The 22205-nt window shown below is 40.2% G+C and overlaps 1 protein-coding gene and 1 long non-coding RNA gene across 8 annotated transcripts in view; one reads left to right on the forward strand and one right to left on the reverse strand.

Annotated features, from left to right (window-relative positions):
- mafa (v-maf avian musculoaponeurotic fibrosarcoma oncogene homolog a (paralog a)) overlaps positions 1 to 22205 on the forward strand; it is a 355825-nt gene that overhangs the window by 77412 nt on the left and 256208 nt on the right. The window lies entirely within an intron of this gene.
- LOC122558227 overlaps positions 1 to 22205 on the reverse strand; it is a 142474-nt gene that overhangs the window by 72027 nt on the left and 48242 nt on the right. The gene's annotated exons all lie outside the window — the stretch shown is intronic.

The following is a 22205-nucleotide window of genomic DNA, read 5'->3' on the forward strand; positions in this document are numbered from 1 at the left end:
TCAGGATGTAGCCTGTGTTCTTAATTCCCCACGGAGTCATATTGCAAATGAAAGCCTAGGGGTTTTCTCTGAGCAAAGCCACAGTCACTTCCAAACCAAGTCCAGAAAGGCAGGGTCGCGGGATCGGATCAGTTGTAGGTCAGAAGAGTGACTCACAAAAAGCAAAATTTATTTTAAAAATTAGATAAGTGGATATGTATTGTGAATTTTGCTCATTTGGCGATGCTCTTCCCACTGAGTTACAGTTTGAGGGTTCAAGATCTGGAATGGGATATGAAGTACACAGCATATTCTGACAGATCGATTCAATACTGAATAAACGTTGCACTGTCAGGCCAATAAAAGATGAGACTAATTTGCTAGTTTGCTGTAATGAATTAAAAGGGTGCTGAAAATCCCATGGGAAAATTTGGTGCACAACAGTGTTATTCTAACAAAATTACATGCTTCCAAAATTAAATGGCATTTGTGTTATCATGTGCACAAAATGGCTACAGCAATGACTGTGTTCAAAATAGTTGATTGTGTGGGAAGTGTTTCAGAATGTTTCTGAGAGACATAATAAAGCATATTATTATTGAAAGTCCTCCTTTCTTGATTAAGTTAAGGTGATGATTGTCTATTGAGCATTTCAGTGTTACATCACGATTTGAAAAGCTCAAATGAATTCTTACCTTCAAATGAGCAATTTCCTTATTCCCTCCCATTTTTCACACTGAAAATGGCTGTGAAACCTTGAGTCTGCAATCAGTCCAATTACTTCTCTTGAAATATGAATTTTCCCTTCCCCCACTATATGACACCAAAGAAAGAATGAACCTCTACTTAAAGCTCAGGACATGCCAAAATGTTTCATTGCCAATGAATGGCTTTTGAAATCTAGTCACTGTAGTGAACGGAATAAAAAGAAAGACTTTAATTTGTACAGCATTTTCACTGCCTCAGGATTGTTGAGCAATAAGACAAAGACTAGACAGTCAATGAATTGTTTCTGAAGTGTAGTCATTGTTTTAATCATAAAACACAGCGGCCAACTTACACACAAACAGCAATGTTATAATGAGCAGATAATCTGTTTTAGCAATGTTGGTTGTATGGAATATGCACACAGCAAACTCCAACTAACTGTGCATCAGAGAAGTGCATGGACATCGGCATTAATTGTCCATTATTCATAACTATAGGCAAATGTAGCCTTCACTTTCTTTCTGATGAGAGAGTTTTGAGGAGGACGTTAATGGTTTTAATGGACATATCACTTGTCTCCCTCTTTGCAATTGCTGCAAACTCTATTCTATTCGTGCAGGGACATTATCATCTGAATTTTGATTACCTGGACTTAAAAAAACTGATTGTCTCCTTAAAGCTATATTTTGGACCTGTGTATAAAGTTATTAACATGTTTTGAATTATTTTGAGCCCTTCATGGTATTTTAAACATATGAACTATTTGCATTTTAAATGAAGTCTGGCAAATGTAACTCAATTCACTAATTCAAGTTGCAGTATGTCATTGCTGGTTTACTTGTCCAAATCCATAACATTTAATTAGCATAATTGGAAACCACTAAAGTCAATTACACAATGTACACCATTATAATAATGTACACCAAACATTATATGGTGCTGTGCCTACATTGTTTTAACTGCCAATACCTGATGTACCACCATGACCACAGGTTCGGGTCAAATAGCAAATTCTCAACAAACCACACCTGACAACCACATTTAAAGACATTGACCACAGTATTCAGCAACAAAGAAATCAAATCATGCATGACCTGTATACGCATCCTTTGTGCAGCATCCCTACACATACACATTGGAAATTGTAAAAATCTTTTTGAAAGAAAACTAGAGACCCCCCCCCAATTATATTTTAATTAATCCACATGCTATTAATCTATTTGCTTACAAAAGTAAGTATACTATCCTTTTTTTTTAGATGATTTGCCAATCTAATCAGGCCTCACTGAAAACCTGTCATTATGCCTCTGCATTATCTGAAACAGTCAGTGAATGGAAATGTAAAAGAGAATTAGGTGTGACAAATCACAAAAGCTGAATCTGTATCATCCATTTTACACTCTTGTGCAAAAGTAAAATTCTCCTTTTCTTTTGTTAATTTTGTAATAGCCCTTTTAATTAAGTACTCTTTTAGCAAATTAATCCAAATCAAATTGATGAAGGATATTGGTTTACTGCCCTTTACATTTTGCATATGAAAGACAGGGCATTCTTCAAGATTGAATCTTGTGTAGAGAAGGAACCTAACTCTGCTGTATGCTGTTTATAATACCCGGTTGGTCCACAAGTTTTCAATTAGGGTGATAGGAGAGAAAGATACTTCTATCTTGGTTGTCATTGCTGGCAAGGCCAATATCTGTGGCTCATCCCTAACTGCTAATGAGAAGATGATGGTCAAGTCACGTTCTCAAACTGCTTCTGTCCACCCACCCTTATCACTACTGGGAAAATGAAGGAATGGCAAATAGTTCCATGTTGTTCTGTAAGTTGTTAACCTAACAGGTGAATGTACTTCCTCACTTTATTAAATAACCCAGTGACACAGTTGGTGAACTCTCCAGCAATATCTCACATGTTAGGAATCTTGGCAACAAAATGGGTTTCATGCAACCATCCATACATTAGGTCGAGATATTGACCAGCTGAAATCCAATGGAAAACCTTTCTAGACTTTATTCGCAGATGCATTGGATAAATTTCACATAAAGTATATTTACGCACATTGTGTGGCATTTTAAGAGTCAGACAGAAGTTTGTAAGTTCGCAATAATTTTCTGATTGGAGCACTTTATAGGGACGGGGCAGTATCAATGTACTGGGAAATATTCAAACACACATGCTTTTTGCACTGTTATTGGTAAGATTCCACTACCTTGCTGACATGTCTAAAACAATGATATTCAATTTTATCTTCATAAATAAGGCCAAACTTGGTGTGGTGTAATGTTGCTTTCTCCCTTAACGGTGTTCCTATTGTAAGGGTGCAAGGTGAATCTTTAATCGCCAGTCACAATCCATAAGAACATAATAACTAAGAGGCCATCCAGCCCCTTAAGCCTGTTCTACCATTCAACAAGGTCATGGCTTAAGTCACCAAATGCCTCAGTTTGTTTGATAGAAGTTGATCTCAGCTGTTGATAACGGATGAATGGTTGTAGATGGAAGGCTAAAATTCAGCAAAAGACTCATTTCTGAATGCAATCCAGCAAATCCTAAAGGAAAGGTCATGTGTGTGAATGTCAAAGGAAGAACCATTACGATTAAATGTGATACCTCCACAGCTGAATAGCTGGAATATCTTATCAAGGTTTGCACACAAAGATTGTTCACCACCAGAGAGATACTGGCTAGCTGTTGGTCTTTGTGTGACTGTAGTCCTGTGTGAATTAGCTCTTTAAGCAGAAGAGGGGGAAAATTGGGATTAGAATTAAATAGCAGCAAACAAAGATATAAAATTAAAATTTGTTGGGATAAAAGATCAAACTTGCAAGTTAAGAAAAACTTGGCTCAAAAACTACCTAATGCCGAAGTGGCCAAGAGAGTAAGCGTCTTTTGTGAAAGGCAAAAGTGTATAATTGCCCAAAATAACGGAATAATGGACACGCATGAGCACTGTCCCATGCAGAGGAAGGTCTGGAGCTGAATTTGTCCTTTGTTCCATCGAACGGGCTTGTCCTTCAAAGCACCAGCCTGCCTGTAATTTCACCAAGAACTGCTGCAGCAGCTTCTCTGCATCGACAGTAAACATGAAATAACAATAATTGGCTGTCTTCTTGGCCCGTTCCCAAAATAAAAGAACAATGCCACAAATTAAAACATAGCAGAGAATTGATAAGCATGAGGTCATATAATTGAGAGTCAGGGTGCATTGGAAAAGACGTGACCATCTGGTGAATGCTTTATATTCATGCCAATGTGCTCTCGAACCACCCCACCTCTACAATCTAAGAAAGGAAGAGGTTACACTCCTATACTGCCCTCATTTGAATTTGGTGATTTTTAAAAAAATTATATATAATATACACAACATACAGTGGAAATTTTTAATATTGTTATTTTATTTCTCTCTGTGCTGTTGGGTCAATAGTTTCTGTCTTGAGTCCCAAACTCTCAGCAGTCTTTTGACATCCTGCCTGGAACAGTAACAGCTATGATGTAACTGGATTGTCTTTTGTTTGGATGCAATGCGCTAATTCTGAATTCCGCCTTTAAATCAGCTGACTTTGCAAAAGTCAAGAAAAACTTCAGTTTGCATTTGCCTGAAAGAAAAGAGATAATATGTACACAGTTTGCAATTAGCTCAGTGTATAGAGGGTTAAGTCCATTTATCCGAGACACCCAGAGTCTTTCTGGTTTGTGTTGAAAAGGAAAGGGGAGGAATTACCTATTTTCCACAGCAGCGATGGAGTTAACACTTGATTACTTTACTCCTGTGCTTCTATCCTGCGAAGCTTCCAACTATTCAACACCAGCATGTAGCCGAATTTGGATATTTGGCGTCCAAGTGTGTGGCAGCTTGAGGGGGAGGGGTAGGGGTCAGAGCTTTCAAGAAATGAATGTAGCACATAACACGCTTCAAGAGTGAAGGTCTGCACAAGTCATTGCTTAATGAGGACCCTCCAGGGGAGAGTGAGTGAGGGAGGGAGGGAGAGAATGCCAAGGCACAAGAATTCACAGGGGATATCAGACCTTGAACTTCTAACAATAGCAACAAATAGAGTTCAACCTCAGGCTGCGTCGACCTCAAAGTGTCCTAGGGCTAGGGCAAAATGATACAGATGGAGATACAGATAAGCTCTTGTGAGAAAAGGAAAGTGTTACAAGGATTGTAACATGTTAATTTTCGTTTCTTAAAATATTGTAACATAAATGCATTCTTTCTCAGAACTTGCCCTCTATCATTCATTCCATGGCTTTCTACGAAAGACTTTTGTTAGGCAAGGTTTTATGAGCGATGGAATTAAGTCAGGCTACAGTTCAGTCGCTGCCCACTGAATAATGGAATAGGATCAAGGGGCTGAGTGGCCAGTGCCTATATTCTGATCCATAGTTGATTTAAACATAAACTTGATGGTTCCTAAGCGCTGCTGTCAGATTTATCTTGCCTTCTTTCTTACTTGCTTCCACTTTATCAAAGTCCAGAGTGATGGACAGGTCCCTCACCAAAGCTGTTTAGATAATCCTGTTTACCATTTTTGAAACAAACAACATTTTCAATTACAAAATCAGAAATTGCTGGAAAAGCTGTGCAGACAAACCGGGCATTGGGTGGCATGGTGGCTGAGTGGTTAGCTGCCTCACAGGACTAGGGACCTGGGTTTGATTTCTGCCTCGGGCAGGAGTTTGGAGTTTGCACGATCTCCCTGTGTCTATGTGGGTTTCCTCCCACAATCCAAAGGTGTGCAGGTAGGTGAATTGGCCGTGCTAAATTGCCCATAGAGTTAGCTGCATTAGTCAGGGGTAAATATAGTGTGGGGGAATGGGTCTGGGTGGGTTACTCTTTGGGAGGGTCAGTGTAGACCTGTTGGGCAAAATGGCCTGTTTCTATACTGAAGGGAATCTAATCTAAATCAGAATTATTACTTTAGGTCCAGTGATTCTTCACAACATTTTTAGTGATATTGGCTGAAGGGGAAAATACTTTCAAGTATTATGTGTTCTTCACAATTGGTTTAAAAACATGCAATAAAGAATGCAGGACAAATTGCACATAGGGTTCTACACATTTCGCAGATATTATCTCACTTCCTAACCATAATACTCTGTGTCTATTTCAAGCCCAATACATTCCATTATATCAGAGTTCAATAAACAAAAATTACCTTACCTCTATGTCCTTCAGGTAATGACACTCTGCCAGTGGAAATAGTTGCTACTTTATCTCTTCTTCTGAAGCAGTTCCTCAGAATTAGATTAGATTAGATTACTTACAGTGTGGAAACAGGCCCTTCGGCCCAACAAGTCCACGCTGAAGCGCAACCCACCCAGACCCCTACATTTACGCCTTCACCTAACACTACGGGCAATTTAGCCTGGCCAATTTACCTAACCTGTACATTTTTGGACCGTGGGAGTAAACCCACGCAGAAACGGGGAGAATGTGCAAACTCAACACAGAGAGTCGCCTGAGGCGGGGATTGAACCCGGGTCTCTGGCGCTGTGAGGCAGCAGCGCTAACCACTGTGCCACCGTGCCACCCACGATTGAGGGTCCAATGTTGGGTCCACACACCCTGCCAGAGATGGGGAAGATGGTATTTGAAGAGGCAGATGCATGGGATGTTTGGGCTTTTGCATGCTTCTTCCACTGCTTGCACTTGGTCTCCACCTGGGTCTGAAGGAGATGCTCACAACGGATGGTACCTTCACACAGAAGCATAGAAAACAGAAGCAGGGTTAGGCCATTTGGCCCTTCGAACCTGCTCCACCATCTAAAATGATCATGGCTGATTTTCCAACTCAATACCATCTCCCTACTTTCTCCCTCCATACTTTGACCCATTTAGCCCCAACAAAAAACATCTAAACCCCTCTTGAAAAGATTTAATGTGTTGGCCTCATCTACTTTCTGTGACATAGAATTCCACAGGCTCACATTTGGTGAAGAAAATTCTCCTCATCTGTCCTAATGGCTTACACTGTATCCTTTGACTGTGATGCTGGTTCTGGTCTCCCTGGTCATTCAGAATATTCTTTCTGCATTTACTCTGTCGAGTCCTGTTAGAATTTTATCAGTTTCTATCAGATGCCTCTTCATTCTTTTAAAATCCAGAGAATACAGTCCTAACTGATCCAGACTCTCTTCATACATTGTCCTCATCATCTTGGGAATCAATTTGCTAAATCTTTATTGCACTTTCCCAATAGCCAGAATGTCCTTCCTCAGATTAGGAGACCAAAACTGCACACAGTGCTCCAGATATGGTATCACCCAGGCCCAGTACGATTGCAGTGAGACATCCCTGCTGCTTTACTTGAATCCTTTTGCTATGAAGGCCAATATGCCATTTGCCTTCTTCATGGATGCATCTACCTCCATTTTTTGCAATCTTGGTCAAGAGATTCCCTGAGGGGTGACCTTATAGAGATTAATAAAATCATGAGAAGCATAGATGAGGTGAATAACAAGCATTTTATTCCCCAGGGTAAGGGAGTTCAAAACTAGAGGGCTTAGGTTTAAGATGAGAGTGGAAAAATTTAAAAGGCACTTCAGGGGCAACTTTATCACACAGGGAGTGGTCTGTATATGGAATAAACTGCCAGAGGAAGTGGTAGATGAGGGTGTAGTTACAAAATTTAAAAGACATTTGGACAGATACATGAATAGAAAAGGCTCAGAGATATATGGGCCAAATGCAGGCAAATGGGATTAGTTTAGTTGGGGAAAAATGGTTGGCATGGATGAGTTGGACCGAAGAGTCTGTTTGCATGCTGTATGACTCTGTGACTCTGTGAGAGTATTGCATTTTTTTCAGGGAGGCTTTAAGGTCATGCACTCAGCTCTCCTGGTAACCACTTGACATGATAGAGATTTTGAAAAACACTCATAAGTTTGAACACTTCATTCAAAGTCGCCCCTTAACCTTAAGAGAATAACCCCAATTTCTCTGCCCTTGTTATGTAACTCTAATCAGCTTTATACAGGAAGAGAGACAAAGATAATAAGGAATGTATATAGGAACAGATCAGAATTGTATGAAAGAATGAGTTCCTCACATCACCTCTGGACAATGAATATATGTGAGGAGGCACAACATCCATTTGCTAAGTGCTACTGGGGTAACGTTGCAGTCACTGCTGGTGCCTCTGGAAAGAATAGCATTCTTGATAGAGGCAATTTTCAGTTGTAGATTTAGTGAAATGAAGAAGTACACTACCCCCATACTTCCTCAAATCTACAGGCGGCACAGTGGCTCAGTGGATAGCAATGCTCCCTCACAGCGCCAGGGTCCCGGTTTTGATTCGCATCTCAGCTGGATATGTGGAGTTTGCACATTCTCCTCGTGTCTGTGTGGGTTCCTCCGGGTGCTCCAGTTTCCTCTCACAGTCACAAAGGTTGCAGGCCAGGTGAATTGGCCATGCTAAATTGCCCATACTGTTAGATGCATTAGTCAGAGGGAAATGAGTCTGGGTGGGTTACTCCTTGGAGGGTCGGTATGGACCTGTTGGGCCAAATGGCCTGTTTCCACACAGTGGGGAATCTAATCTAATCCAAAGCCTGGAATTGACCCTTTGCAATATCATTGTTGTTGTACTGAATTTCACTGCATGTTATCTTAAGATGTATTGTATGGGTCAGAACTGAAGTGGGGTTGCATGAAAGTGCAGTTAAATGTTCAGGCATCAGCATCTGACTGCATCATTTCAAGGACATTGAAATCTGTTACAATACAAACTTTCATCAGCAAACTGATATGAATTCCAGAAACTGAGCCTGCTTGGAACTCCTCAGAAAAGTAACTGTATCCCTTCCACACATGTTCATTTTCTTTTTGTTTTGTCAAATTAATATTGAGAATGAAACAGCTCTAACTAAACCAGGGGATCATTCTGGACTTTACTGCCAAGAAGATGGGGGGAGAAAAAAGTACCTTGTCCTCGCCCCTCTACCCTTAAAACTGGAGGTTAATTTCCATAATGTATTTACTGTCAATGGGTTCAGGAATATTTTGTGAGGGATCTGTGCTGCACATTCCATCAGCGTGAGCTGCTGCTATGTGAAGCGATTCACCACTGAGACACCAGGGATGAATGACATTATCAGAACTGGCAGCCAACACAGCGTATGCACTAGAGATTGCCATCACAATCTGTTACAGCCATCAACCTTCAAGTCACACATAAACAAGATTGAATGAACAGCGCAAACCATCCGTATGACATCATGTACAAGTTTACAAGATACACTGTTCAGGTGCTGGGCTCCATCCCGAGAAAGGTTAAAGGGAGGTAGACTGGTGGGGGAGGGGTGCTGCTTTAAGCAGTACCATCTGCATTGCTGAACACTCATGCACACACACTCCGTCCATGCATACTGTTCTCTGGGCGACAGAAAAGGCCTACTCCGTCTCTGTACTTCATTCTGAGGAATGTATTTTTTCGTAGTTTGCTCCTTACTGCTTAGCTTCCATTTTTGGATCTAAAACGGTGGGTGGGGTGGAGGGGACGGGGGAGGGGGGGGGGGGGGCAGGATTCGATGTAATACAGCTAATATAGGTAGACAGCGCATCCCCTTAAAACAAATATCGATTATCTTGCTGACTCTTTGATAGCTTACATTCATTGAGGTGTTGTTTCAGAATCATAGTGGCATGTGGGCTATCGTTGATGGTAGATGCCAAATACAATGCCATTCATGGTGTTTTTCACTAGGCTGAAGTCAGATGTCTAGCTAAACGTTGGTGAAGAAATTGTGAGACTTGAGATGGCAGCTGTTGGAAAGCAGTATTTGGGGGATCATGTATGAGGATGCTTTCTCATATATCGAAAGAGGCATGCAGCTCCCTGTCAGAGCTCCACTCTAACCGGTGGAGTCAACCTTTCATTCAGCTTTGGTTTTTGATCACGCTGCCAAGCACAGATAGAAACACATTTCCACATTTGATGGGAAATACTGCTTCCCAACATTCTTTTATAATCACTTCCAAGATGCAGATGTTACTGACCACGTATTGCCCATCTCTAATTGTCCAGAGGGCAATTAAAAGCCAACCACATTGTTCTCATTCTGCAGGCAAGACCAGGCAAGCACCTCTGTTCCATGGTCAACAATAGACTCTTAATTCCAGATATTTATTACAATCATATTGATTGATTGATTGTTATCAAATGTACTGAGATACAGTGAAAAGTGTTGTTTTGCGTGCGATTTAGGCAGATTGTACCCAGTGCATCAGGGTAGCACAACTGGATACAGTGTTACAGCTGCAGAGAAGGTGCAGAGAAATCAGAATTAACATTTGAGAGATCCATTTAGAAGTCTGATAACAGCAGGGAAGAAGCTGTTCTTGAATCTGCTTGCATGCGTATACAAAATTTTATATCTATTGCCCAGTGGATGAGAGTGGAAGCGAGTATAAACGTCGGGGGGGGGGGGTGGGGTGGGGGGGGAGGGGGGGAGGTGTCTTTAATTATGCTGGTTGCTTTCCCAAGGCAGTGGGGAGTGTAGATGGAGTCAATGGATGGAAAACTGGTTTGCGTGATGGACTATGCTGTTCACAACTCTTTGCAGTTTCTTGCAGTCTTGGGAAGCATAGTTGCCATCCCAGGCTGTGATGGATCCAGATAGGATGCATGGTGAGATATTCCATTTCTTGCCATGTTGGGCTTTGAACCCAGGTCCCCAGAACACTGTCTGGATTGAGGGATTACAGTCTAGCAATAATATCACTAAGCCATCACCTATCCTTGCTCCAGTGAGTTCATTGTGTCTCATATACATCAAACTAGATTTAATACAGGCTATTAGAATCAATAAGAGTAAATAATAGCTCTATCAGAGGACACAGATTGGAGATAATTGTTAAATGAGACAGTGGTGAGATGCTAAGATTTTGCTGATTGGCAGGGGTTTTTCAACATAGGGAGTGGACTTTAAGGAGAAACTTACAGGGAGAAGAAGTAGAGAAGTGGAGAGCGTTAGGAGGGAATTTCAGAGCCTAGCGCTTATACAGCTAAAGTTGCAGTTGCCAGATTTGGAAACGAGAAGGGGCGTATGAGATTGAGTCATAATCATGGAGGTGTACAGCATGGAAACAGACCCTTCGGTCCAATTCATCCATGCTGACCAGATATCCCAACCCAATCTAGTCCCACCTAACAGGACCCGGCTCAGATCCCTTCAAAACCTTCCCATTCATATACCCTCCAAATGCTTTTTAAATGTTGCAATTGTACCAGCCTCCACCACTTCCTCCGGCAGCTCATTCCATACACGTACCACCCGCTGGGTGAAACGTTGCCCCTTAGGTCTCTTTTATATCTTTCCTCTCTCACCCTAAACCTATGCCCTCTATTTCTGGACTCCCCCTCCCTAGGGAAAAGACTTTGTCTATTTATCCTGTCCATGCCCCTCATAATTTTGTAAATCTCTATAAGGTCACCCCTCAACTGCTGACGCTCCAGGGAAAACAGCCCCAGCCTGTTCAGCCTCTCCCTATAGCTCAAATCCTCCAACCCTAGCAATATGCTTGTAAGCCTTTTCTGAACCCTTTCACGTTTCACAACATCTTTCCGATAGGAAGGAGACCAGAATTACACGCAATATTCCAACAGTGGCCTAACCAATGTCCTGTACAGCCACAACATGACCTCCCAATTCCTGTACTCAATACTCTGACTAATAAAGGAAAGCATACCAAACACCTTCTTCACTATCCTATTTACCTGTGACTCCACTTTCAAGGAGCTATGAACCTGCACTCCAAGGTCTCTTTGTTCAGCAACACTCCCTAGGACCTTACCGTTAAGTGTATAATTCTGCTAAGGTTTGCTTTCCCAAAATGCAGCACCTCGCATTTATCTGAATTAAACTCCATCTGTCACTTCTCGGCCCATTGGCCCATCTGATCAAGATCCTGTTGTAATCTGAGGTAACCCTCTTTGCTGTCCACTTTCCCTCCAATTTTGATGTCATCTGCAAACTTACTAACTGTACCTCTTATGCTCGCATCCAAATCATTTACGCAAATGACAAAAAGTAGAGGACCCAGCACCGATCCTTGTGGCACTCCACTGGTCACAGGCCTCTAGTCTGAAAAACAACCCTCCACCACCACCCTCTGTCTTCTACCTTTGAGCTAGTTCGATTGGTTGGATGTTATGGCCTGAGTCTCACAGAATGGGAAGGGTCTTTATAGAGATGACTTATGTACTGTTATCTTTCACAACATATTATACTGAATAGTAATTGTGTTGGAGTGTTATATATCAGTTCCCTGTCAGAGAGTTTACATTAGTAATTGTGTTATGAAGAGTGTTTTCTGTACTTGTGATGCATCAGCATTAGGTGAGAAAGTGTTAAGGAGTGAGTACAATGCTGGATTGTCTACCAGAGTGTGAGGGATATCTTCCAGAAACAATTTCTATTTTTGTCATTTATTGGAGAATGTTACATTGAAGTATTCTTTATAGAAATATGTGCTTACTCTGAATGGTGCAGGTTGGTTGTGAATGGCTTAATGAATGATTGAGAGTATCTGACCCAATGACTTAAATTAATCAGAAAATACCATAGCAACTGTGGACAACAACTGGACCCTAACACAACAATGTCTTTCTTTTTTAAACTGCTTGTAATTGTTTAAATATCACAATGTTGCTTTATCTTACTGCTCCAACTGGTAAACTAACTGGCTCTGCCATAAAATAGTAGAATCATGGAACAGAATTCAAAACTAGACGTTTTGTAGCCAGAGCCAAAACTACCTAAAGGGCCATGAATTATATTCACAAGTTAATGGAAAACTAACAGCAAATACAAAGCAGTAATGAAACTAATCTAACTAAATATTCATGTCATAAACAATATGCTCAAGCAAAGCTCCCATGGTTTACAACTTCTGAGCCGAGAATGAGTAATCGCTGTCTGGCACATTTTACATATTGTTTTTATTTAAAGCAGCACTTTAGCCTTTTTTCTGGGTTAGTTATGGAATCAATTGTGGTTGGATTCTATATTTTGGCACTCAGTGGTGTTGGGTAATGTATTGGATAGAGGAAAATCACTAAGTAATCTGCAGATGATTACCAACACATCTTAAACTAATATACAAAGAAACACCTTTAGTTTGAAAATGAACTATTTGCAGGGCTGTGGGGAAAAAAGCAAGGAAGTGCAGCTAATTGAATCACTCGTTTCGGGAGCTGGCATTTGTAAGATGGTCCTGGATAATTGGACAATTGCAAATTTAGTTGACAATCACATCATGGTCTTGAACTAAAAAAGATCAGGATACGTCTTCCTAATTTTACCTAATCCTTATTATGCATATTCTTTATTAATCTGCTTTCTACCTTCTGCTGCTTTCCAGTAACATTGGCACTATCAACCTCCAGATCAAAGAACCATTTTAAAAATTCAAGTAGAGTACTATTCTTTGGTTCAAATTGAGCAGGAATAGCCATGACCTCTGGTTCTAAAACCATCTGGCTGCACTTCCTTCAGTGATGGTAACAGTCAGAGATTGGCACAGAAAGGTGGCAGGATCATCAGTTATCAAGAAAGCGGGCAGGAAGGCTAAGGCTATTATCCATGAAACCGCCAAGAATAGAAGAGAAAGCAAGGTAAGTAGCCATAAGTAGGTGATTAAAAATGAAGTTTGACTTCTAAACACTTGACGGTTACAAGAAGAATGAAGTACAGAGGGAAATGAGGAGCTTATGAGTCTGGGGGCACTGAACATTAGTGAATTATAAAAGGAAATAGTATGATACATCTTAATTTGACCAAACAGTTAACTACATTTGAGTTAAAACAGCATAAGAACAATTATTTTTCAAAAAGGGAGCACTGCATTTATGGAGATGTCTCTACCTTCTCTCAGTTGGTTTCAAAGATTCTCTGTCCACTGTTTGAAGAAATGTAGTGGGCAGGGAATGTTGGGGGGGGAGGGAGAGAGAGCCTCCCCAATATCCTGGCTAATATTTATCTTTCAATCAAAGTGACTAAAAAAAAATGATTTCATCATTGCTATTTATGGGCACTTCCTGACTGCAAATTAACTGCTTTATTTCTTACTTGACAAAAGTGAACACACTTGAAGTCATAGAGTCACAGAGATGTACAGCACCGAAACAGACTCTTCAGTCCAACCTGTCCATACTGACCAGATATTCTAAATTAATCTAGTGCCATTTGCCAGCACTTGACCCAAATTCCTCTAAACCCTTCCTATTCTTAAACCCATCCAGATGCCTTTTAAATTTTGTAATTTGTTCCAGCCTCCACCACTTCCTCTGGCAGTTCATTCCATACATGCACCACCCTCTGCGTGAAAAAGTTGCCCCTTAGGTCCCTTTTCAATCTTTCCCTTCTCACCCTAAGCCTATGCCCTCTCGTTCTAGGCTCATAAGGCATGTTGGGACATCCTGAGATACTGAAAGCCATGATATAAATGCAAAGATTTTTTCCTTTGTGAGTACAAAAATGTTGGGTGTATCTGGAGAGACCAAAAAATATAGAAGCAGAGGTGTTGTTGCTTTAAGGAAATTCCAGGGATGTGCAGTTAGATTTTGAATGCATCTGGATACAATGACATTTGTCCTTCTACCCACCTTGACTAAAGTGCCACCGTCTCAAGCTGCGCCTATTTGCCTGAGTCGACATGTTTTTAAATGTAAATAAATAGGACCAATTCCAGTAGGAAAGGAAATGAGCCAGGTTTGTAATCCAGCTGGAAGATTCTACTATGACCTTTACTGATCTGTCCGTAATTCTGTATTTGAAACACCTCAGAACAGATGGCAATCTTTATGTCAGATTTTTTTCTCCTTTCTTACCTCAGTTAATGTCCAGACCACTTCTCTTGACATTGTAGGGAATGGAGTAAAGTGTTATCTTTGGCTGTGATTTTACCATGAAATCTGACCACTGTCCATTACCAGATCAAGTCAAAAAGACCATTGTTTATGTGCAGCGTTGAAGGATGGTAAAGGATATGCGAGACAGCCAACATTTGCTTCATTAGTTGAGAAATTTCAATAAACTAACATTCCAAAGAAAATATTTTAAAACTGTGAGTTCATTAATTTCTGCTCTTCAAGGGTGAAGAATTTCAATACTTGGGGAAATAGAATGCTTTTTGAGCATCTTAGCATCCCGAGGCAAATACAACACATGGAAACACAGAGTATAGCTTTCTCTTTAATTCTCTCAACAACATACCTGCATCCCAACCTCAGACAAACAAGTTGCTTCACATTTGGAAGATGATTCCTTCCCTTTTCCCTATCCAATGCAACATTGCCTATTTGTGGTAAATTGAGAGAGGTTTTGCAGTCATATCTGTCTGGACCTGCTGCTCAAACTCCATGTCACATTGAATGTATGTAGTATCAATAGAAGGAGCTTTCATCATAGAATATGAGATCAGATTTAAGCATCGATTCCAGTACTGCTGTCTACTGTCTACTGGCTGCTGTCTAACCCACAGCAACACCCAGCCCCCTAAAACCTATTCATTCATCCACATCAGCTGCAGTTCATTTGGTAGTGCACTTATTTCGGAGTCAGAAAGTTAGTTCATGGTCCCACGCCACACTAAATTAAGCGTCAAAACCCAGCTGACACTGCATTGCAGTGCCAAGGGAGCCCTACACGTTTAGAGGTGTTGCCTTTCAGTTGAGATGTCATACTAAGTCTTTATCTGCTCTCCAAGCTGAATGTAAGAAAAATCCTATGGTTCTATTTTCAAGAAGAGCCAAGGAGTCCTTCCCAGTGTACTGTCCAAGATGCATCCCTCAGTCAAAATCAATAAAATAGATCATCCATCTAGAATAATATTGTGATTTGTGGGAAGCTGTTGTAGCCAAATGGCTTGCCTTGTTTCCTTCATAAAATTGAATTCATTAGTTAGATGTATTACAGCCTGAACATGAGCAAAGCACTATATAAATGCAAGATTTCTCTTTCATTCTCATCAATTTTCTCTGCCAAGGTCAATTGCTGAGGTTTGTAGATGATTCGACAGGCTGCAGAAAGTAGTCCTTGTTAATTCGATTAATTTTGGAGTTGAGGAGGTTGGCTTTTGAAGACAGACTGAGTGGACTGGAATTATATTAATTGGTATTTAGAAGAATTGGGGGGGGGGGGGGGGGATCTTATAGAAACATATAGAATTTTAAAGTGAATAGACAAGAAAGAACTAGAGAGGATGTTTCCACTGGTGGGTGAAACTAGCACAAGAGGGCATAGCCTCAAAATTAGGGCGAGCAGACTTAGGACTTCATCACCCAGAGGGTTGTGTATCTATGGAATTCCCTGCTCAGCGAAATGGTTGAGGTTTCCTCAGGAAATGTTTTTAAAGCTAAGATAGATAATTTGTTGAACAATAAAGGAATTAAGAGTTATGATGTGAGGGTTATGATGTAAGTGGAGTTGAAACAATCAGCCATGATCTTACTGAATGGTGGAGCAGGCTCAATGGGTCAGATGGCCTACTCCTGCTCCTAGTCCTTAGGTTCTCATGTCCTTATGACCCCATGAATGCCTGATATATCCAAGGACCACCCTCTAGCATAAGCTTTCACAATGAGCATTAACAGACATTTGAACATCAGGATTTGTGGCCAATCCTGTTCTCACCTATCAACTACATATCACAAAATCACAGAATTTCTTTGGGTGCAGGATGAGACCATTTGGTCTCTAGCTTCTGCACTGGCTCTCTTGAGCACTTTGACTGAGTGTCAATCTCCGGTATTATCCCCATAATCCTGCGTGTTGATTCTATTTAAGTAATCATCCAATATCCTCTTGAATGCCTCAATTGAATCTATCTCCAACTCACTTCCAGATAGTGCATTCCAGACCCTATCCCTGACTGAGTTCACATTTGCTTCTTTTAAAACTGTGTCCTTTGGTTCTTACTCATTTATATGTGGGAACAGTTTCTCCTTTTGACCTCTGTTCAAGCACCTCATGACTTTGAACACCTCTATCAAATCCCCACATAGCTTCTCCTCTCTGAGGAAAACAGTCCCAATTTCTCCAAGCTTTCCTTATTCACAGATATGTTGCAGTCACATTTACCAGACCGCAGTCAGCAAGGCTGTTGCCCCTTCCCTTTGTCTGCTCCTGAGGTGTTGAATCCAATATTTGTTCCTTTTATGACACCTCATTTAACATCAGTTTAAATGGTAAGAAATTTTCATCAAGCCTCTCATCTGAGTGTCAAAGTTCCACAGAAAGCAAAGCCTTTACTCAATTGAGCCATTGTGGATGCAGTGATGAGGATCAATTAAACATCAAATGCATAAGGAAAAAACACAATATGCATGGAGCTTCCCATAGGTCTATTACATTCAGGAGCTAAAATATCCAATTGTCGCTGAGTGAAGCCAGCTCCTAACATTACAGTTTTGGCAAAGGCTTGAGTCACTAATAACTTAGAAATTCTAGACGCAAATCATTCTTTGATTTTAAGCCTATTCAAAAAGAAGCTGTTAGCGTACTCATACACCGCACTTCTATCTTATAGAATGTCCATGGTTGCCGAAATAGGTGCCTCCTGCTGAGAAAGAAATCCTATCCATGTTAATTCTACTGTAGCCACTCACTGATTGGTTCCACGTTGATGTCAGCTGAGTGACTACTTGTTTAATGTGGATGTCCAAAATATCAGGTCTTGACACGTTAGGTATTTCTTTTTTTTTAACAAGATGTTAAAGTTATAACGGAGTTTCAAAGGAGGCTGCTTTGAAATGCCTATTATGACTCAAGTGCCGTTCTTATCCTTGTGGCTTGTAAACTTTGAGCTGGGTCATCTAACTTCTCATGAAATAAATTCTAAGATTGACTTTAAAGCAAAGCAAGTGCCACTTGACCCAACAGGGTTAATACTAGTTTTTGATACAGTGCACAAATTGCTTCCTAACTCTATTTCATCTCATTCTATCTATCCTTCTATTCCTTTTTTCCTCATGTACACATTTAGCATGAACTTGCAAAGACCAGACTGCAAGGTATTGAGTCCCACAATCAAATTGGGTAAGGAAGTTTCTCCTGAATTCTTTGGTAAATTTATGAGTGACCATCTCATATATTGTTTCCCCCTCGTATTGGAACTCCCAAAGCAGAGCCGTCTTCTTGACGGAAATCCTATCAGATTCATTTATTAGTGAAACATCTCTGAAGCAGAGAGCATGCTTTTTCAGAGCAAAGAAGGCTGATGGACAATCTGAATGAGATATACAAAATTTTGAGGGACTTAGATACAGTTGATTGTTATAACTTTTTCTCATAGGCAAGATCAATAACAAGTGTCATAGATTTAAGTAAAGTGGCAGGAGGCTTAGAAGGGATTTAAGGAAGAATGTTTTCTGCCAGAGGATGGTAGGTATCTGGAACACAATGACTGAAAGGGTGGTAGCAAAGCAGATCATCGCAGTATTTAAGAAGTATTTCGATGATCACTTGAAGCATCATAGCAATAGGCCAAATGCTGAGAAATGGGACTGGAATAATGATGATTGATGATTGGCACAGACATGATGGGCTGAAGGGCCTTTTGTCATGCTGTAAAACTCTAAATCGGTCATGTTGGAGCCTTGTCTTTACAGAAATGTTCCTCAGAAGTATTTTCTAATAGTTATAAAATCTCAGTTGTGGTATTATCCTTGTAAATTTTATTTGCACCTTCTCCAGTGCATCCAAATCTAAATTAAAACCACCACAGCTCACTTGGTAGATTCAATACATTTTGTGGCATGAGACACAGGCAAAAGTGCCAAGTATGAAGGCCACACTGTGCTGAGAGAGCAAACCTCCTGAGGAGGTTCTGATAGTATGACAACTAGTCCCATTATCCTGGGACTCTGAATGAGCATGATCAGTCATGATTCCCATTTTATGACCTTTGACCAATGGCGGCTGAGGGCAAGCATGTGTGGACGTCAGATGAGAAATGGTCTTTGCAGCGATGCACTCTATAAATGAATAGTCTACAGACATTCGCTCACTCACAGAAGGTTTGTATGCATTGGGTCTATGCCTCTGCATGCCAGTGCCATCATTAGAAGGAAAAATGATACAGCGTATAATGTGTGAAAATAAAATTGGCTGTCAATTAAACACCACAACAGTTAGGATATAAATTGACATCATTCATTGTAAACCATCTTCTAATATTAAAGCTAACCTCAAATTGGTTACTCCCCTTGTTTTGTAAAACATTTCCAAAGCTTCACAGCAGTCTCAAAGATGCTGAGGCTATGTCACTCAGGCAAAACAGCCAAGAAATTGTACTTTGTTCTACTCTGATGATGGTGGATGATGACAGTTTCATAAGGCTTGTCATATCTGAATACTTGGCAGACAAACAATGTTTTCTAGCTCACTTCTATAAAAAACATTTAACCTACTATAACTGTTGCTGTACTCCCGTGTCAGCTGAGGTTCAGGCTGCTATCGTTCTTGCCTTTGAGTCAGAAGACTATGCATTCAAGTTTCACCCCAGAGACTGGAGTGTAAAATGTGAGCTGCCACTCCCAAACACAGTACCAAGGGAGTGCACTGTCAGATGTAACATCTTTCAGAAGAGACATTAAAACACGTCGCTGTTTGCTCTCTCAAAGGGGATGTAAAAAATCCCAAAGGCACTATTTGAAGAAGAGCAGGTGAGCTCTTTCATGATCAGCCAATTGTAAATTGTCAACCTATATCACTAAATAAAATATCTGATCACTATCACATTGCTTTTGTGGGAGTTTGCTGTGCATAAACATGGAGAGCATTTTTCCGATAATAACCTTGAAAAGTATTTTGTTTGCTGTTACATGATATCTGGTGTCCCATAGATATGAAAGGTGCTACATAAATGCAATTTTTTGTTCAAATTTCCAGCTCATGTTCTTGCTGTAAATCTGAACCCCTGAACCTGAAGTTCTATTGCTAATAGTCATAGAAATATTGACAATAATAGCCTTATAAAGGTCTACCAAGTGTCTGGTGTGCATGTTCAGAGGTTTGGAAACATTTTTTTCCAATCATTTTGCTCATAGCTCTACAAATATCCAGGAAAATGTGTTTTAGCTCACAGCAACATGAAAATGGGAAATTTATTGAAGGAATTCCGACTACAAGCATTTAGTCAACAGCTCTAATATGTCCTTTGCATAGCTCAATGTCAAATATTGTTTGGCAAGCTTCCTTTGAAGTGTCATAGGACATTTTACAATGTTAAAAGTGTTACACAATGCAAGTTGTTGTTGACATGTGTAAACGATACAGCAATTATTCTCCATATCGTCAAAGTTGGGAAAATCAGTCATCAGAAAGATAGGGACTTGAAAGAGTACTGAAAAGTACAAGATTTATTTCACTAACAGAGGAAAATAGCCTTTAAGAACAACAGTGATTAAAGAGAAATGTATTTGAGGTTTGTGGAATATTAATGATCAGGTTAACACACGATTATTTCAAAATATAGCAAGAAATTAATGAGAACAAATCAGTTGAAATGAATGTAAGTTAATTTTGAACAGTTATCAGGTAAAGGCCTGATTCAGAATGATAACTATCATGACAATTGTGGGAAAACTACTCAAAGCAATGTTGAAGAACGTATGCAGTTACAGTGAGAGACTTGGAAATAAAGGAGACAACGAACATGCCATTCGAGTTTGGAGGTTCTGTTCAGCAAATTATTCCATACTTGTAATAAATTATTGACCTTGTGCATAAAAGTAAGACATTGCACACTGTTTACCTACAATTTAAAATGGTGTTTGGTGCAGTGATATATAGCCCACCAGCACACCAGCACTTTCTCAAGGGCAATTAGGAATGGACAATAAATTTTGGTGCAGCCAGTTCCATCCACATTGCAAGAATGAACAAATAAGAAAGAGTTTACAAGGTTCAAGGTTATGGAATGGAAACATATTGATTCAATTAAAAAAAATTGCATCAGGAAGAATAAAATATACAGTATGAATGGGAAATCTACAGGAATTCATTAATTTCTGGTATGCCACAGCTTTTTCATTTTTGACAACAAACGTTTAAGGTGGGAGTCAGTTCAAAGGTGTCCAGTTTTGCGGATAATACTAAAATGTGAGCTCGGGCAAATGATGAGAGAAAAATACAGAAGAACTTGGATGCGTGCAAGTTAAGTATTAAATGCAATTGATCGAAAAGCAAATGGGGTAATGCTTTAATAAGATTCTTTAAATCTTCCACTTCAATGGAGATGGCTGAGGATCCCAGAGAAATGTTGATTGAGCTGGTTCCCCAAGATAAATTAAGGGAGGATAAAGGAAGATTCCCTTGGAAATTTCACAACTAAAATGATGAGATCTACAGAATGAAGATTTAAGACAGTATGTGAATTCAGAGGAGAACAAGTTGGTAAGTTGGTTGTGAGATGAGGAGTGTGATTTTGAAATGCAGCTAGAAAGGTCATCATGATATTCAAGCCAATGTTCCCAGGTAGTAAAGAGTGCAAATAGAACAAAAGGTTGCATCGCAAAGACTAAATTATAAGAGACAACCTTAAAATTATACCTAGAATGTATAGAATCATAAAGCATAGAAGGAAAATATTTATTTTGCCTCTTTGATAGAGCTGCCCAACCTGTCCCATTTGCCTGATTTTCTTCGAGGTTTTCAGTATTGCTGTTTACAAGGATATGTACAATTCCGAAGGTTACTATTGAATTAATGTTGGTTAGGCCACTTTTGGAATATTGCATGCAATTCTGGTCTTCCTCCTACCAGAAGGATGTTGTGAAACTTGAAAGGGTTCAGAAAAGATTTACAAGCATGTTGCCAGGTTTGGAGGACTTGAGCTGTAGGGAGAGGTTGAACAGGCTAGGGCTGTTTTCTCTGGAGTATCGAAGGCTGAGAGGTAACCTTATAGAGGTTTATAAAATCATGAGGGGCATGGATAGGATAAACGGACAGTGTCTTTTCCCTGGGGTGGGGGAGTCCAGAACTAGCGGGCATAGGTTTAGGGTGAGAGGGGAACGATTTAAAAGGGATCTAAGGGGCAAGTGTTTCACACAGAGGGTGGTGCGTATATGGAATGAGCTGCCAGAGGAAGTGGTGGAGGCTGGTACAATTGCAACATTTAAAAGGCATCTGGATGGGTATATGAATAGGAAGGATTTGGAAGGATATGGGCTGGATGCTGACAAGTGGGACTAGATTAGGTTGGGATATCTGGTTGGCATGGATGAGTTGGACCAAATGGTTTGTTTCCGTGCTGTACATCTCTACAACTTTATGCCTCTATTCATGAAATGAATGCCACATCTGGGATATGGCAGCAATTTTTGCATCAGGTTTTGGTGATTTTGGTCATTCCTTTCAGAGAAATATTGGATAGAATTCAATGTCTCTGACATGGATCGAGCCCACTGATTGGATAATGAATTGCAAACACTGCATCACTTCTAAACCTGACTGAATTAAGTGTCTATGAGTGTTGGGTCTTCCCCAGGGATCAAGGGTCCTGTGAT

Source organism: Chiloscyllium plagiosum, chromosome 17 (assembly GCF_004010195.1).
Source record: "Chiloscyllium plagiosum isolate BGI_BamShark_2017 chromosome 17, ASM401019v2, whole genome shotgun sequence".
Lineage (NCBI taxonomy): Eukaryota > Metazoa > Chordata > Chondrichthyes > Orectolobiformes > Hemiscylliidae > Chiloscyllium > Chiloscyllium plagiosum.